At 47.0% G+C, this 17,790-nt stretch overlaps 7 non-coding genes and 1 pseudogene across 7 annotated transcripts; all 8 read left to right on the top strand.

The window, feature by feature from the left end:
* Nucleotides 1-795: 795 nt before the first annotated feature.
* Nucleotides 796-986, top strand: LOC143753209 (U2 spliceosomal RNA). The gene has a single exon (XR_013207628.1). It is a non-coding gene; the product is annotated as a U2 spliceosomal RNA (small nuclear RNA).
* Nucleotides 987-1,420: 434 nt separating this feature from the next.
* Nucleotides 1,421-1,584, top strand: LOC143753165 (U1 spliceosomal RNA). The gene has a single exon (XR_013207586.1). It is a non-coding gene; the product is annotated as a U1 spliceosomal RNA (small nuclear RNA).
* Nucleotides 1,585-2,703: 1,119 nt separating this feature from the next.
* LOC143753207 (U2 spliceosomal RNA) lies at nucleotides 2,704-2,894 on the top strand. The gene has a single exon (XR_013207626.1). It is a non-coding gene; the product is annotated as a U2 spliceosomal RNA (small nuclear RNA).
* A 434-nt stretch (nucleotides 2,895-3,328) lies between these two features.
* Nucleotides 3,329-3,492, top strand: LOC143753340 (U1 spliceosomal RNA). Its single transcript, XR_013207706.1, has one exon. It is a non-coding gene; the product is annotated as a U1 spliceosomal RNA (small nuclear RNA).
* Nucleotides 3,493-4,612: 1,120 nt separating this feature from the next.
* On the top strand, nucleotides 4,613-4,803 carry LOC143753206 (U2 spliceosomal RNA). The gene has a single exon (XR_013207625.1). It is a non-coding gene; the product is annotated as a U2 spliceosomal RNA (small nuclear RNA).
* A 434-nt stretch (nucleotides 4,804-5,237) lies between these two features.
* LOC143753339 (U1 spliceosomal RNA) lies at nucleotides 5,238-5,401 on the top strand. Its single transcript, XR_013207705.1, has one exon. It is a non-coding gene; the product is annotated as a U1 spliceosomal RNA (small nuclear RNA).
* A 6,587-nt stretch (nucleotides 5,402-11,988) lies between these two features.
* LOC143753282 (U2 spliceosomal RNA) lies at nucleotides 11,989-12,166 on the top strand (annotated as a pseudogene).
* Nucleotides 12,167-12,600: 434 nt separating this feature from the next.
* LOC143753338 (U1 spliceosomal RNA) lies at nucleotides 12,601-12,764 on the top strand. The gene has a single exon (XR_013207704.1). It is a non-coding gene; the product is annotated as a U1 spliceosomal RNA (small nuclear RNA).
* Nucleotides 12,765-17,790: the final 5,026 nt, after the last annotated feature.

The following is a 17,790-nucleotide window of genomic DNA, read 5'->3' as shown; positions in this document are numbered from 1 at the left end:
TGTTGTTGTTTTTACTGTTTACAGCGCCACCAAGTGGCCAGTCGCCACATCCCTTTTCACCTGAGCACAGGCTGAGCCCGTGCACAGGTGTACCGACTTGGGTGTAATTGTCTCATTCCGTTGGAGAGTTATGGCCATTTAAGTAAAGCCCGCCTCGCCCACTCCCAACGTTTTGGCGTCCCGTCGCCAACGTGAATCGAAATTCCGACTTTTTTCCCCATCGCTGTCGGCAATCAGACTCCAGGGAATCTTTCTGCACCGGTTTGGGTCAGATCGGGCGAAAGACCTAGGACTAGTGTGCAAAAGTAGCTTTTTCACAAAATCCCAAATACCCGAAAATCTCGCCAGCGCAACCATCGAATCCGAGGCCTGCGTCTTGTTCGGCCCGAGCCAAGGATTCCGGTGATGTAAGACACTTGGGTCTGCGACGGACGGTTCAGGAGTTACGAGGCATTTCGTACTTCTGATCGCTGCAGCGCCACCTTGGGGCCGAGCCTTGGTGATGTTGTAGACCGGGCGGGTACTACCATCCCTCAAGAGTTTCAAGTCTCTACGACGTACGCTTTGGTCTGCCCGCTCACTTTTAGGGCAGAATGTTTGTTGGTCCAAAATCCCAGGTTGCACTCCAAAGTGTCGTGTTGTGCGCTCTGCTGTGATCCATTTTCGGTGTCAACAGTCAAGCTGAGCTTGTATTGCTGTGAGCTGAGCTTGTTTGCTGGCGACCTTTAGACCCTCTCGCCACGGCCCAGGTGGGCGTGGCCTTTGACGGCTCCCCCGCCTCTGCGTCATTGTGTCATCGCTTCTCGGCCTTTTGGCTAAGATCAAGTGTAGTATCTGTTCTTATCAGTTTAATATCTGATACGTGCCCTACCCGGGCACCATATATTAAATTGATTTTTGGAACTGGGAGATGGAAGAGGGGCTTGCTCCGTCCACTCCACGCATCGACCCGGTATTGCAGTACTTCTGGGAACGGTGCACCCCCAAAAACTGTGTTCAATGAAAGAGATGTTTTAGTCTTGTGTGGCAGCAGGTGTTAATGGAAGTAACGTATATTGCTGTGTATGGGTGCTTTAAAGGTGTTGTAGGTGATCATATGCTATACAGGTAATGGTGGTGTGAGAGGGAAAAAAAAACAACAACTCTGTTCTTATCTCGTTTAACATCTGATTCGTCCACTATCCGGTGACCGCGTATGAAATTGATTTTTGGCTCATGGATCCGGAGCATGAAAACAACATCATCCACAACAACAACAGCAAAAGAGCCCGACTCTGCAGGTTTTTGATGTCTCTCTCTTATCTCTTGGAGTTTTTACGAATGAGCTGATGAGTTGAATCAGGTGTGTGTTTGATTGTCCGACCGTTGGTGAGGATTGCGGAGAGGGACACGGTGCCTCTGACGGGAGGCCTGGGAATTCATACTTACCTGGCAGGGGAGACACCATGATCAGGAAGGTGGTTCACCCAGGGCGAGGCTCGGCCATTGCGCTCCGGTTGTGCTGACCCCTGCGAATTCCCCAAATGTGGGAATCTCGACTGCATAATTTATGGTAGTGGGGGACTGCGTTCGCGCTCTCCCCTGGACACACTGGTTAAAAGAGCAGATTGTTCGAGTTCCTCTTCTTCTGGTAGTTAACGACCTAGGAAGTCCAGAGAATTGAACTGCAGTGGTTGATCGAGAGATGTAAAACTCTCAACCTAGGACCAGTCTGCAAAAGTAGGGCTGTTTTTTAGTTTTTTTTTTCATCATTCTTCAAATAATCTCCATTATTCAACCAGCGCTTTTATTGGCAGCAGTGGTCCTAGAAGCAAAGTTGTTCCGAATGAGGAGTTCTATCATGTGGTATGAATACCTTGTGCATGTGTGAAAAATCACCTGACATACAGTCGCCTATGGCCGTATTCATGTTGTTGTTTTTACTGTTTACAGCGCCACCAAGTGGCCAGTCGCCACATCCCTTTTCACCTGAGCACAGGCTGAGCCCGTGCACAGGTGTACCGACTTGGGTGTAATTGTCTCATTCCGTTGGAGAGTTATGGCCATTTAAGTAAAGCCCGCCTCGCCCACTCCCAACGTTTTGGCGTCCCGTCGCCAACGTGAATCGAAATTCCGACTTTTTTCCCCATCGCTGTCGGCAATCAGACTCCAGGGAATCTTTCTGCACCGGTTTGGGTCAGATCGGGCGAAAGACCTAGGACTAGTGTGCAAAAGTAGCTTTTTCACAAAATCCCAAATACCCGAAAATCTCGCCAGCGCAACCATCGAATCCGAGGCCTGCGTCTTGTTCGGCCCGAGCCAAGGATTCCGGTGATGTAAGACACTTGGGTCTGCGACGGACGGTTCAGGAGTTACGAGGCATTTCGTACTTCTGATCGCTGCAGCGCCACCTTGGGGCCGAGCCTTGGTGATGTTGTAGACCGGGCGGGTACTACCATCCCTCAAGAGTTTCAAGTCTCTACGACGTACGCTTTGGTCTGCCCGCTCACTTTTAGGGCAGAATGTTTGTTGGTCCAAAATCCCAGGTTGCACTCCAAAGTGTCGTGTTGTGCGCTCTGCTGTGATCCATTTTCGGTGTCAACAGTCAAGCTGAGCTTGTATTGCTGTGAGCTGAGCTTGTTTGTTGGCGACCTTTAGACCTTCTCGCCACGGCCCAGGTGGGCGTGGCCTTTGACGGCTCCCCCGCCTCTGCGTCATTGTGTCATCGCTTCTCGGCCTTTTGGCTAAGATCAAGTGTAGTATCTGTTCTTATCAGTTTAATATCTGATACGTGCCCTACCCGGGCACCATATATTAAATTGATTTTTGGAACTGGGAGATGGAAGAGGGGCTTGCTCCGTCCACTCCACGCATCGACCCGGTATTGCAGTACTTCTGGGAACGGTGCACCCCCAAAAACTGTGTTCAATGAAAGAGATGTTTTAGTCTTGTGTGGCAGCAGGTGTTAATGGAAGTAACGTATATTGCTGTGTATGGGTGCTTTAAAGGTGTTGTAGGTGATCATATGCTATACAGGTAATGGTGGTGTGAGAGGGAAAAAAAAACAACAACTCTGTTCTTATCTCGTTTAACATCTGATTCGTCCACTATCCGGTGACCGCGTATGAAATTGATTTTTGGCTCATGGATCCGGAGCATGAAAACAACATCATCCACAACAACAACAGCAAAAGAGCCCGACTCTGCAGGTTTTTGATGTCTCTCTCTTATCTCTTGGAGTTTTTACGAATGAGCTGATGAGTTGAATCAGGTGTGTGTTTGATTGTCCGACCGTTGGTGAGGATTGCGGAGAGGGACACGGTTCCTCTGACGGGAGGCCTGGGAATTCATACTTACCTGGCAGGGGAGACACCATGATCAGGAAGGTGGTTCACCCAGGGCGAGGCTCGGCCATTGCACTCCGGTTGTGCTGACCCCTGCGAATTCCCCAAATGTGGGAATCTCGACTGCATAATTTATGGTAGTGGGGGACTGCGTTCGCGCTCTCCCCTGGACACACTGGTTAAAAGAGCAGATTGTTCAAGTTCCTCTTCTTCTGGTAGTTAACGACCTAGGAAGTCCAGAGAATTGAACTGCAGTGGTTGATCGAGAGATGTAAAACTCTCAACCTAGGACCAGTCTGCAAAAGTAGGGCTGTTTTTTAGTTTATTTTTTTCATCATTCTTCAAATAATCTCCATTATTCAACCAGCGCTTTTATTGGCAGTAGTGGTCCTAGAAGCAAAGTTGTTCCGAATGAGGAGTTCTATCATGTGGTATGAATACCTTGTGCATGTGTGAAAAATCACCTGACATACAGTCGCCTATGGCCGTATTCATGTTGTTGTTTTTACTGTTTACAGCGCCACCAAGTGGCCAGTCGCCACATCCCTTTTCACCTGAGCACAGGCTGAGCCCGTGCACAGGTGTACCGACTTGGGTGTAATTGTCTCATTCCGTTGGAGAGTTATGGCCATTTAAGTAAAGCCCGCCTCGCCCACTCCCAACGTTTTGGCGTCCCGTCGCCAACGTGAATCGAAATTCCGACTTTTTTCCCCATCGCTGTCGGCAATCAGACTCCAGGGAATCTTTCTGCACCGGTTTGGGTCAGATCGGGCGAAAGACCTAGGACTAGTGTGCAAAAGTAGCTTTTTCACAAAATCCCAAATACCCGAAAATCTCGCCAGCGCAACCATCGAATCCGAGGCCTGCGTCTTGTTCGGCCCGAGCCAAGGATTCCGGTGATGTAAGACACTTGGGTCTGCGACGGACGGTTCAGGAGTTACGAGGCATTTCGTACTTCTGATCGCTGCAGCGCCACCTTGGGGCCGAGCCTTGGTGATGTTGTAGACCGGGCGGGTACTACCATCCCTCAAGAGTTTCAAGTCTCTACGACGTACGCTTTGGTCTGCCCGCTCACTTTTAGGGCAGAATGTTTGTTGGTCCAAAATCCCAGGTTGCACTCCAAAGTGTCGTGTTGTGCGCTCTGCTGTGATCCATTTTCGGTGTCAACAGTCAAGCTGAGCTTGTATTGCTGTGAGCTGAGCTTGTTTGTTGGCGACCTTTAGACCTTCTCGCCACGGCCCAGGTGGGCGTGGCCTTTGACGGCTCCCCCGCCTCTGCGTCATTGTGTCATCGCTTCTCGGCCTTTTGGCTAAGATCAAGTGTAGTATCTGTTCTTATCAGTTTAATATCTGATACGTGCCCTACCCGGGCACCATATATTAAATTGATTTTTGGAACTGGGAGATGGAAGAGGGGCTTGCTCCGTCCACTCCACGCATCGACCCGGTATTGCAGTACTTCTGGGAACGGTGCACCCCCAAAAACTGTGTTCAATGAAAGAGATGTTTTAGTCTTGTGTGGCAGCAGGTGTTAATGGAAGTAACGTATATTGCTGTGTATGGGTGCTTTAAAGGTGTTGTAGGTGATCATATGCTATACAGGTAATGGTGGTGTGAGAGGGAAAAAAAAACAACAACTCTGTTCTTATCTCGTTTAACATCTGATTCGTCCACTATCCGGTGACCGCGTATGAAATTGATTTTTGGCTCATGGATCCGGAGCATGAAAACAACATCATCCACAACAACAACAGCAAAAGAGCCCGACTCTGCAGGTTTTTGATGTCTCTCTCTTATCTCTTGGAGTTTTTACGAATGAGCTGATGAGTTGAATCAGGTGTGTGTTTGATTGTCCGACCGTTGGTGAGGATTGCGGAGAGGGACACGGTTCCTCTGACGGGAGGCCTGGGAATTCATACTTACCTGGCAGGGGAGACACCATGATCAGGAAGGTGGTTCACCCAGGGCGAGGCTCGGCCATTGCACTCCGGTTGTGCTGACCCCTGCGAATTCCCCAAATGTGGGAATCTCGACTGCATAATTTATGGTAGTGGGGGACTGCGTTCGCGCTCTCCCCTGGACACACTGGTTAAAAGAGCAGATTGTTCAAGTTCCTCTTCTTCTGGTAGTTAACGACCTAGGAAGTCCAGAGAATTGAACTGCAGTGGTTGATCGAGAGATGTAAAACTCTCAACCTAGGACCAGTCTGCAAAAGTAGGGCTGTTTTTTAGTTTATTTTTTTCATCATTCTTCAAATAATCTCCATTATTCAACCAGCGCTTTTATTGGCAGTAGTGGTCCTAGAAGCAAAGTTGTTCCGAATGAGGAGTTCTATCATGTGGTATGAATACCTTGTGCATGTGTGAAAAATCACCTGACATACAGTCGCCTATGGCCGTATTCATGTTGTTGTTTTTACTGTTTACAGCGCCACCAAGTGGCCAGTCGCCACATCCCTTTTCACCTGAGCACAGGCTGAGCCCGTGCACAGGTGTACCGACTTGGGTGTAATTGTCTCATTCCGTTGGAGAGTTATGGCCATTTAAGTAAAGCCCGCCTCGCCCACTCCCAACGTTTTGGCGTCCCGTCGCCAACGTGAATCGAAATTCCGACTTTTTTCCCCATCGCTGTCGGCAATCAGACTCCAGGGAATCTTTCTGCACCGGTTTGGGTCAGATCGGGCGAAAGACCTAGGACTAGTGTGCAAAAGTAGCTTTTTCACAAAATCCCAAATACCCGAAAATCTCGCCAGCGCAACCATCGAATCCGAGGCCTGCGTCTTGTTCGGCCCGAGCCAAGGATTCCGGTGATGTAAGACACTTGGGTCTGCGACGGACGGTTCAGGAGTTACGAGGCATTTCGTACTTCTGATCGCTGCAGCGCCACCTTGGGGCCGAGCCTTGGTGATGTTGTAGACCGGGCGGGTACTACCATCCCTCAAGAGTTTCAAGTCTCTACGACGTACGCTTTGGTCTGCCCGCTCACTTTTAGGGCAGAATGTTTGTTGGTCCAAAATCCCAGGTTGCACTCCAAAGTGTCGTGTTGTGCGCTCTGCTGTGATCCATTTTCGGTGTCAACAGTCAAGCTGAGCTTGTATTGCTGTGAGCTGAGCTTGTTTGTTGGCGACCTTTAGACCCTCTCGCCACGGCCCAGGTGGGCGTGGCCTTTGACGGCTCCCCCGCCTCTGCGTCATTGTGTCATCGCTTCTCGGCCTTTTGGCTAAGATCAAGTGTCTGGTCCTAGGGTAGAGACAGCGATCGCCTCTTGGAGGTTTTTCCGGCTTGGGTCCTTCAGTGACTTGAGCCCCAAACTTTTGAGAGGTACATTGATCCAGCTGCTTTTATTCCGGTTCTGTTTTAAGGTAAGACCTTTTTATCTATTTATTTATTTATTTATTGTTTTTTAAAGTTTTAGGCTGTTGGTGTCTCCACCATGTCGGCTGCCCGTGCCGGCATGAGGAGGCACCACAGCGTGCGTTTTTTATTCAAAGAAGTTGAGGGGAAGCTCCTGGGGATGTCACGTCTTGACTTCTCCAGGAAGCTGATCCAAAAAACTCTAAATTTTAAACCTGATGATCTGAATTGCATCGTGACTCTGCCCCTGAACAAAGGATTTGATGTTAGTTTTAGAGCGGTTTCCCACCTGAATGATTTCTGGCACAGATTTGAAGTAGCTAAATCCCAGCTGTCCATGTTTACTGTTGAAAAGCTCTCTGACAACACACTTAAAACTGTGATTGTTAGAATGTTTAATGAGACAGTGACTGGGGAGGACATTTGTGTCTGGCTGGGCAGATTTTGCACAGTTCGAAGCCAGCCAGTCAAGGTTTTAGATGAGGATGGTATTTGGACATGCTCCTGGCGAATTCCCATTAAACAATGGGAAGACGCTGGGGGCTACCAGGGCCTGAAGCATCTGCCTTCTATGATTGTGTTGGGTGAGAACAGAGGCTACATTCACTACCAGGGTATGCCCAAATTATGTAGAAAATGTGGAAAGTTTGGGCACTTAGCTGAAGCATGCCAGGAAATGATATGTGGGAAATGCAGAGAAATTGGTCATACTTTTGAAGAGTGTACCAATGGCAGGCGGTGCAACCTCTGTGGGGAGTCATCCCATCTCTACAGAGATTGCCCTAAAAGTTTTGCCAACAAACTGAAAGGCAACAAAATGGCCGCCCCACATGTGGAACAAACAAAAGAGCAAAGGAAGGAGGAGGCGGTCCCTGAGGTTTTGGCGGGAAATTCTATTTCCCAGCCAGCCTCAGGGAGTGGGCAGGAGGAAGGAAGTGGGGCGGCCACAGGGGCGGAGTCAAGTTTTAACAGCGAACAGAGTGAGGAAGCCGTTCCCCAACAAGAGAGAAGTGAAAACAAAATGGAGGAGGAGGAGGAGGATGCAACGGCTTCCTCACTCTACACCGTATCGGAGGTTAGTGTGGTGGATAGTGGGGGTGAATCCGAGGGTTCACTCCCCAATGCTCAGGTGCAAAAAAGGTCTGCGAGATCTCCTCTGCATCAAACAGAGGAGAAAAGGCTGCGGGCATCGCATCGGCTAGATAGTTCCTCTTCGTTAGATCTAGACCGTATGTGGCCTGCAGAATCTCCCAATGAAGTCTCCTTTTTGCACGTTAAGCTTAGAACATCGTCACCGAAGGAGCCACAAGAGGTTCTCTCTGTGGACTCTGAGGCGGCGAGCATTTGCCCTCCTGATCCCAGTTTTTCTGGGGAAAAGGAGAAGCAAGTGCTACATGACATAACATGATTTTAATGTAACTTTCTGCAGTCTTTTGGTTTTATCCTTCTATTAATGCTTGTATTTTTAACTATACTGCTCATGGCCCTCACTATCTCTACAATCAATGTGAGAAGTGTGAGGTCTACTTTGCGAGCACAGAGTGTGTTATCCTTTTTAAAAACTTTTAAGTCAGATGTGTTTTTATTGCAAGAATGTGGTTTGCCCTTTTTAACAAATTACAGGAAGTGGGAGGAGATTTGGACCCCAGGATTTTCCATTTGGAGTGGGTCCAATTTTAACAAAAATGACGGTGTTGCTATTTTAATAAAAAATCCCCATGTTTTGGTGAAGGGCAGCACTGTGGTGAGGGACGGGCGGGCAATTTTAGCAAATCTGACTTTTTTAGGTAAGGATCTTAACATTTTAAATATGTATGGTTTTACTGAAAAAAATAACAGGTATGAGCTTTTAGAAGACTTGCAACCCCACATGCTAGGCAGGGCTCCCCTAGTGGTAGCAGGGGATTTTAATTGTGTATTATCAAAAAAGGACAGAAGGAGGGTAGGAGAGGATTTTAAGGTCGACAAGACATCGGTTTTATTACAAAATATAGTCAAAGATTTTAAGTTAGTTGACTGTTTTAAAACAATGCATCAAAGAGAGGAAGGCTTCACCTGGTTCAGTGGTGACGGTGCCAGAGCCTCTCGAATTGACTATATTTTTACCAGGGACCTCCCGCCGACCGATGCTACATTGACCCCCCTCTTTTTTTCCGACCACATGATGCTGTCTTGCACTCTTTCACTCCCCACGGGTGTGACTGCAGGGGGAGGGCTGTGGAAGCTGAACTGTTCCCTATTAGAGGACGAGGAAGTGGTTAGTGAGTATAGGGTGCAGTTCAGCCAATGGCAGACCCTCCAGGACTTTTACGACTCACGTGCACAGTGGTGGGAGATGGTGAAACAAAGGACAGGACGGTTTTTTAAACAAATTGGAAAAGAAAAAAAGAATAAAGAAAAAAGACGCATGATGGGGTTGCAAAAAAGACTGCAGAGATATTTTAACCTTTTAAACAATGGATTGGATTTTACAAATGAAATAAAAGAAGTAAAGAAAGAAATGTCAGATCTGTCTGAAACAAAGAGCAAAGGTGTCATTTTAAGATGTAGAGAAAGGGAGTTAGAGGAAGGAGAGAAGTGTACCAGGTATTTTTTTAAAAAGACAATAGCTCGGGGAGGGTCGATCAATATTTTAAAAACTTTTAGAGGGGGGGAAGTAAATACAACTGACCTGATTTTAGGGGAAATTGAAAGTTTTTACAGTAATTTATACGGCACTAAAGAGGTACACAATGGCATCTTAGAGGAAGTTTTAGGGTTTTTAGATGAAAAAGTTAAGAGTCCAGATGTGCTTTTATCCCAGGATTTTAATCTTTTAGAATTGGAAAAAGCTTTAAAGGGTTTTAAGAAGGGGAAGTCCCCGGGCATGGACGGACTCCCCTTTGAGTTTTATCTGACTTTCTGGGACATTTTAGCACATGACTTACTTACAGTTTTTAAAGAATTTGAGACTCTTGACAGACTTCCAGACAGCTTTAGAGTAGGGATAGTTACATTACTGTACAAAAAAGGAGACAAGACTGACTTGAGAAACTGGCGACCAATCACTCTTTTAAATTATGATTGTAAACTTTTTAGTAAGATTTTAGCTACACGCATGTCGACTGTTTTAGAGGACGTAATCCACCTGGATCAAGCTTGCGCTGTGCCCGGCAGGAAGATCACGGACAGCCTGGTACTGATCAGAGACGCCATCTGTTATGCGAGAGACAGAAACATTAGGCTTGTAGTCCTAAATTTAGACTTTGAAAAAGCTTTTGATCGGGTCTCGCACCAGTACCTCCTTCAGGTACTGCAAAAAATGGGCTTTCCAGAGAGGTTTATAGCTTGGGTGGGACTGCTGTATGAGGGCTTAAGCAGCAAATTTCTTGCAAATGGGCATCTTTCCAAAGCTGTAAATATCCACAGCGGTGTCCGTCAGGGGTGTCCTTTATCTCCCCTTCTGTATGTGGCTTGTATTGAGCCACTGGCACAGATCTTGAGAAGGGATAAATGGATTAAAGGACTAGATATCCCAGGAACTGGTGGACTGACGGCGACCTGCGTTTTATATATGGATGACGTGACCCTTTTAGCGACTGACTTTTTATCAGTACGAAGAGCAATGGACTTGACTGACTGGTACGGTCGGGCCTCGGGCGCCAAGCTTAACAGGAGTAAGTCCGAGGCCCTGCTCTTCGGGCCGTGGGGCGAAGTGGACACAGGAGGACTAGATTTGGATTTTAAAGAAAAGGATTTGAAAATTTTAGGAGTAAAATTTGACAGGGAGGGTGGAGGACCAGGAAACTGGACTGACATGTTAGGGAAAGTCAGACAAAGACTGGGCTTTTGGGGACTAAGACAACTGACGTTAGAAGGCAAGATTTTAATTTTTAAAGCAGTGATTTTACCACTAATTTTACTTGTCTGTTCTGTTTTTAGTCCCCCAAGACGATTCCTGGCTAAGTTGGAGAGGGCGGTATTTTATTTCCTGTGGGGGTCCAAGTGGGAACGAATCAAGAGGGAGGTGGTTAAAAAGAAAAAAGAGAATGGCGGGAAAGGCCTCCCAGACCCCCACCTGTTTTTAGGCAGCCGCTTTGCCGCCCTCCATATCCAGTATGCACTGACCCCATCCAGAGAACACAAGACAGCAGCCATGACCCGATTCTGGATGGGGTCATACCTAAGAAGTTTGAAAATTTTACCCATTGATCTTAAAAGTCCAGTGTCTTTTAATTTGTCAAAAGAGCATAGTTTTATTAAGAAATTTTTAAAGAAATATCTTTTAGAAACAAATGATGCCACTGTTTTAACTAATCACAAGTCTCTCGTCTCTCTTGTGCAGGATCGAGAATCGGTGAGTCCAGTTCCAGGCCTCACACTAGGTGAGGCCAAAGACGTTTGGAGGAACGCAGCCCACCCAGCTCTCCAGAACAGGCTTAAGGACCTGTCGTGGATGGTGGCTCATGAGATCCTCCCGGTCAGGGCGGTCATGCACTCCAGAGGCATGGCCAAAAACTCCACCTGCCCACGGTCCGGATGTGGTTCCCCGGAGACCGTTCAACATCTGCTCTGGGAGTGCGGCGCTGCGCGGGACCTGTGGGCCAAGACAGGCCCCCTGTTTTTCCCGTGCCTGCCAGCGGGTGGGGCCCAGGTGGACTATAAGCTCGCCATCCTGGGGGTGGGTCAGGGCTTGAAGGAGTTGACACCACCAACGTTTGCCTCGCTCTGGCTCACCCTCAACCACATCAAGGATGCCATCTGGGTCACCAGAAACCTGCTGGTGGGGAAACGCGTGACGGTCCCCCTCCACGCGTGCGAGCAGAGGATAACATCAACGCTGCAGGGTGGGCCGCACGTCGTTATTCGGATGGGGGGGCCGAGGTCACACGGAGAAGGTCCCGGCCGCCACCGTACCTGGCCGCCCGTAGATGCACCCTCACCACTCTGGCTACGGGAACAGCGGGCCAGCGGGCCGGAGGAGAGGGGATCTCCGCTGGGCACTGGAAGCGAGGAGTCTGGGGCCTGTTCTGGAGACCTGGAGTGAATGGACATTCTTGATAGGGACTCACCCTCGATCCTGTACAAGAGATGTTTTATTTGGCATATTTTATTGTTTTATTGTTTTATATTTGCATTCCTATTTTATTTTAATCCATTTTACCTTTACTTTAAAACAACACACAACATACATGGACTTTTACACAACACATCAACATAACTGATTTTTAACTGTAACTTATGTCCTTTTTGTTGTTTTAAGATATGTGCAAAAATGTGATTTTATAAGGAAAAAATGGATATTGAAAGAATGGAATGAAACAATGTGACAATAAACTTTTTTCGAAAGAAAAAAAAATCTGTTCTTATCAGTTTAATATCTGATACGTGCCCTACCCGGGCACCATATATTAAATTGATTTTTGGAACTGGGAGATGGAAGAGGGGCTTGCTCCGTCCACTCCACGCATCGACCCGGTATTGCAGTACTTCTGGGAACGGTGCACCCCCAAAAACTGTGTTCAATGAAAGAGATGTTTTAGTCTTGTGTGGCAGCAGGTGTTAATGGAAGTAACGTATATTGCTGTGTATGGGTGCTTTAAAGGTGTTGTAGGTGATCATATGCTATACAGGTAATGGTGGTGTGAGAGGGAAAAAAAAACAACAACTCTGTTCTTATCTCGTTTAACATCTGATTCGTCCACTATCCGGTGACCGCGTATGAAATTGATTTTTGGCTCATGGATCCGGAGCATGAAAACAACATCATCCACAACAACAACAGCAAAAGAGCCCGACTCTGCAGGTTTTTGATGTCTCTCTCTTATCTCTTGGAGTTTTTACGAATGAGCTGATGAGTTGAATCAGGTGTGTGTTTGATTGTCCGACCGTTGGTGAGGATTGCGGAGAGGGACACGGTGCCTCTGACGGGAGGCCTGGGAATTCATACTTACCTGGCAGGGGAGACACCATGATCAGGAAGGTGGTTCACCCAGGGCGAGGCTCGGCCATTGCACTCCGGTTGTGCTGACCCCTGCGAATTCCCCAAATGTGGGAATCTCGACTGCATAATTTATGGTAGTGGGGGACTGCGTTCGCGCTCTCCCCTGGACACACTGGTTAAAAGAGCAGATTGTTCGAGTTCCTCTTCTTCTGGTAGTTAACGACCTAGGAAGTCCAGGGAATTGAACTGCAGTGGTTGATCGAGAGATGTAAAACTCTCAACCTAGGACCAGTCTGCAAAAGTAGGGCTGTTTTTTAGTTTTTTTTTTCATCATTCTTCAAATAATCTCCATTATTCAACCAGCGCTTTTATTGGCAGCAGTGGTCCTAGAAGCAAAGTTGTTCCGAATGAGGAGTTCTATCATGTGGTATGAATACCTTGTGCATGTGTGAAAAATCACCTGACATACAGTCGCCTATGGCCGTATTCATGTTGTTGTTTTTACTGTTTACAGCGCCACCAAGTGGCCAGTCGCCACATCCCTTTTCACCTGAGCACAGGCTGAGCCCGTGCACAGGTGTACCGACTTGGGTGTAATTGTCTCATTCCGTTGGAGAGTTATGGCCATTTAAGTAAAGCCCGCCTCGCCCACTCCCAACGTTTTGGCGTCCCGTCGCCAACGTGAATCGAAATTCCGACTTTTTTCCCCATCGCTGTCGGCAATCAGACTCCAGGGAATCTTTCTGCACCGGTTTGGGTCAGATCGGGCGAAAGACCTAGGACTAGTGTGCAAAAGTAGCTTTTTCACAAAATCCCAAATACCCGAAAATCTCGCCAGCGCAACCATCGAATCCGAGGCCTGCGTCTTGTTCGGCCCGAGCCAAGGATTCCGGTGATGTAAGACACTTGGGTCTGCGACGGACGGTTCAGGAGTTACGAGGCATTTCGTACTTCTGATCGCTGCAGCGCCACCTTGGGGCCGATTGGGCCGAGCCTTGGTGATGTTGTAGACCGGGCGGGTACTACCATCCCTCAAGAGTTTCAAGTCTCTACGACGTACGCTTTGGTCTGCCCGCTCACTTTTAGGGCAGAATGTTTGTTGGTCCAAAATCCCAGGTTGCACTCCAAAGTGTCGTGTTGTGCGCTCTGCTGTGATCCATTTTCGGTGTCAACAGTCAAGCTGAGCTTGTATTGCTGTGAGCTGAGCTTGTTTGTTGGCGACCTTTAGACCCTCTCGCCACGGCCCAGGTGGGCGTGGCCTTTGACGGCTCCCCCGCCTCTGCGTCATTGTGTCATCGCTTCTCGGCCTTTTGGTTAAGATCAAGTGGTTGTCTTTTTGATCTTTGGAGAAGGAATGATGGCAGGTGCAGCTGCGCCTTCAGTCCCAAGGGCGGGACTGAGAAATACGTTGCGTTTCCAAATGAAGGAGCCTGTGATGGAGATGATGGAAAGAGAAGTGTTTGCACGGGTTATACTTTTGGACAAGATGAAGTTGAAAGTGGAGGACGTGTACTGCTTGCAGACCAACAGAATGGAAAAATGCTTTGATGTAACGCTGAGTACTGTGGAAATGTACAAAGATGTGATGGATAAAGTTGGAAAGATTGGCAAAGAAGGTATCATGGGGAAATTCAATGTGGTAAGCCTTGACAGACCCAATTTCAGAGTCATCACTTTGCACATGTTCAATCCATACGTTACTGATGAAGCATTGATGACGTTCCTTGCTAATTATGCTGAAGTCCTCACACCTGCAAGATATTTAAAAGATGGTGTTGGTTTATGGACTGGGAAAAGACAATTCCAAGTTCTTCTAAAAACTGACGAGAGTGGTTTTGAGGGGTTGATGCACCCTCCTGCATATTTCAACATTGGGGCTGATAAAGGTTTTCTGTTCTACTCTCGGCAGCCCCCTTTTTGTAGGAGGTGTAGACGGTACGGGCACGTTGATGGCAGGTGTGGTGAAGAAAGATGTCGGCGGTGTTTCAAGCTAGGTCACACGGCAAAAGATTGCAGCGTTCCTAAGACTTGCCACAGCTGCGGCTCATTAGACCACTTGATGAAGGATTGTAAGGTGGGTCGGAGGCAGCATGGCAGAGGATGGGGTGTGGGAGAAACAGAGAGACAGATGGAGGAGGTTGGCCAACAAGATGTCATGGTGCAACATGTAAAGGAGAAGATGGCGGTTGTGGAGGGAAAGGAGGGGGCCAAAGCGGCGGTGGAAGGTAATGCGACTGAGGAAGTGGAAGATGTGATGGTTGCTTTCTTGGAGGCATTGAACGGGGAACATTTCAGAGTCGCAGAGCAGCGCCCAAATGACGTGGAAAGCGTGATGGAGGTGGAGGGACAAGGCCTCCTAGAGGGATCGAGAGGAGAAGAAAGTCAGCTGGTTAGGAAGGCAGAAAAGATAAAGGAGAGACCAGGCAAGAGGGCGAGAGCTGAAGAGATGCTAAAGTTAAGCTTTTCGGAGGAATCCTCGTCCACAGACAGTCAAGAGGGGCTTGAGATGGACAATGCTAGGCCCTTATTTCTGCTGACAGAGGGGAAAGTTAGCAGCGAAGATGAGGATCAGATGGATGATTCAGTGGGTCTTAGCGAGGTTCCTATTCGCTGGTCGGATTTGGTTGTCAGTGACACTGGGTCCACAAGTTTGGAGGGACAAGAGACAAAGGGTACTCCACTGGCAGAATAAATGTTCTGCAGTGATGAATTGACTGTGGGGTCCATAAATGTTAGAGGTATTAGGGACTCGGTGAAGCGTAAAGCTGTTTTTTCTTTTTTAGGAAATTATAGGTGTAATGTGTTTTTTTTACAAGAAGTTCATTTAAAGAGTCTAGAGGATTCTAGGAAATTTACAAAAGAGTGGGGGAGAGGTGGAGCAGTATGGAGTGTGGGGGGGGTTTATTCTTCAGGGGTCGGGATTTTGTTTTGGGATAAAGAGATTGAAGTCATAAATCATTTCATTGTTTCTCCGGGGAGGGTGATTGGGGCTGATGTAAAGTGGAGGGGGGGAGAATATAGATTGCTTTCAGTTTACGCTCCTCAAACTGTTGATGAGAGAAAGGAAATGTTTGAAATGTTGTTAACAGTTTGTGCCACCAATAAGCAAATTATAATGGGAGGGGATTTTAATTTGCAATTGAAAGATATAGAGGACAGCAGTCTGACGGTGTTGGAAGGGGTTCTGCAAGGGCATGGGTTGGTAGATGGGGGCCAAGGGGTTAATCCAAAGGTTTGTGTAACAACGTGGAGGAACTCTAGAGGGGTGGAGAAAAGGTTAGATTATGTTTTTTTTTCTAAGACTTTTGTTTTGGAAAGGGGTGGAGTAAGGCCTGTGTTTTTTTCTGATCATGAAATGGTTTGGTTTGTAGTTAAAGGGAATAATTTAATGTTTGGTAAGGGGTACTGGAGGATGAATATTGAGGTATTGAAGGAGAAACAATTTTGTGATGAGTATGTATTCTTTTTTAGGGGGTTGGAGGGGTTAAAGGTCCTGTATAGCGATGTCGGGGGATGGTGGGAAATGGTTAAGAGTCGCTCAAAGGAATGGATTGTTAAATACTGTAAAAGAAGGATGAGGAAGATTTGGAGACAGGCAGGAACTTTGCAAAGAGATTTAGAGTTGAAGTTTGAAGAGTACAATGTTGGGGGTACTTTTGACTGGGACATGGTTCATTCCCTGAAGAGACAGATAAGGTTGATTTATGAAGACCAAGCTAAAAGGTTTTTGTTTAAAAGAAGACAGGAGACTCGAGAGAACGGGGAAAGTTGTAATGCAGCCCTTTTTAGATCTGTGAGGGATCGTAAAGAGAAGCAAGCAATTGTTGAGTTAAAAGATAAGGAGGGAGTGATTTTGACGAAAATAGAGAAAATAAGTGGATATGTAGAAGAGCATTTCAAACAGTTTTTTAGTGAGAGAAATATAGTTGTGGAGAAAAGTGAAATGTTTGTTAAATTTCTGGCAAATACAGTTCCGGAGGATGTAAAGGAAGAGTTGAGCTCCCCTATAACAATCGAAGAGGTCGAGGGAGTATTGAAGCGGATGGGTAAAGGTAAAGTACCAGGGGTTGATGGCTTACCGGTTGAATTTTATGTCAGATTTTTCAATATATTAGGCCCTTATTTGGTGGAGATGGTTAGAGAGGTGTTGGAGAACAAAAAAATAAAAGGCTCAATGTCAATCGGGGTTATGACCCTTCTTTATAAAAAAGGTGAAAGGGCAGATATTGCTAATTATAGGCCGCTTACAATGCTAACTGTGGACTACAAGATCATAGCAAAACTTTTGGCAGACAGACTGAAGAAAGCCCTACCTCATGTAGTGCATGTCGATCAAACATGTGGGGTAGTGGGTCGCAGTACTAAATGGAACTTGCAGCTTATTAGGGATGCCATTGCGTGGGCTGAAGATAGGGACCTTCCATTGATGGTGGTTAGTCTAGATCTAGCTAAAGCATTTGATAGGGTGAATAGATGGTTTATGTTCAAGGTTATGGAGAGGATGGGATTTGGGGAAGTCTTCATAGGATGGATTAGAACGCTGTATAAAGAAGCTAGTTGTTTGGTCCAGGTGAATGGGAGGTTAGGCCAGGGTTTTGAGATAAGGGAGGGAGTGAGGCAAGGGTGTCCTCTCTCACCATTACTCTTTATTCTTTATATGGAGCCGGTGGCAGAGGCAATCAGAATAGATGGTAGGATAAAGGGCTTGACGATACCTGGCAGCAAGGGTACTGTAGTTAAGTTATCACAGTATGCGGATGACACTACGTTGCTGTTGGAGTCAGATAAGTGTCTTGAAAGAGCCTTGTACTTATTTGGGGAGTTTTCTTTAGCGTCTGGGGCTTGCTTAAACATTTCAAAGTCATCTGTCAAGTTCTTTGGAAGGTTTAAACAGAGACTAGATGGAATTGGTGGTCTGCAGGTGTGTGAGGGCCCTGTTAAAATTTTGGGCATACATTTTCAGAATGAAGGGTCAGCAACTCTGAACTGGATTGGCCGTATTGCATCAGTACAGATGAGGCTGGCTAGATGGAAGGGGCGGAGGTTAACATTGATGGGGAAGGTTTTGATATTGAAGATGGATGTGTTGCCCGTGTTTCAGTATTTAGCTTACATTTATCCTTTACCAGCATGTATGAGGAAGGTGGTAATGAGGTTACTATTTAATTTTGTTTGGGGTGGTAGGTATGAAT

The sequence above is a fragment of the Siphateles boraxobius genome, unplaced genomic scaffold (assembly GCF_051911475.1).
Source record: "Siphateles boraxobius isolate OS27281-9 unplaced genomic scaffold, OSU_SipBor_1 275, whole genome shotgun sequence".
NCBI lineage: Eukaryota > Metazoa > Chordata > Actinopteri > Cypriniformes > Leuciscidae > Siphateles > Siphateles boraxobius.
Note: the sequence above shows the minus strand (reverse complement) of the source record. Positions and strands in the feature narration are given on the sequence as shown.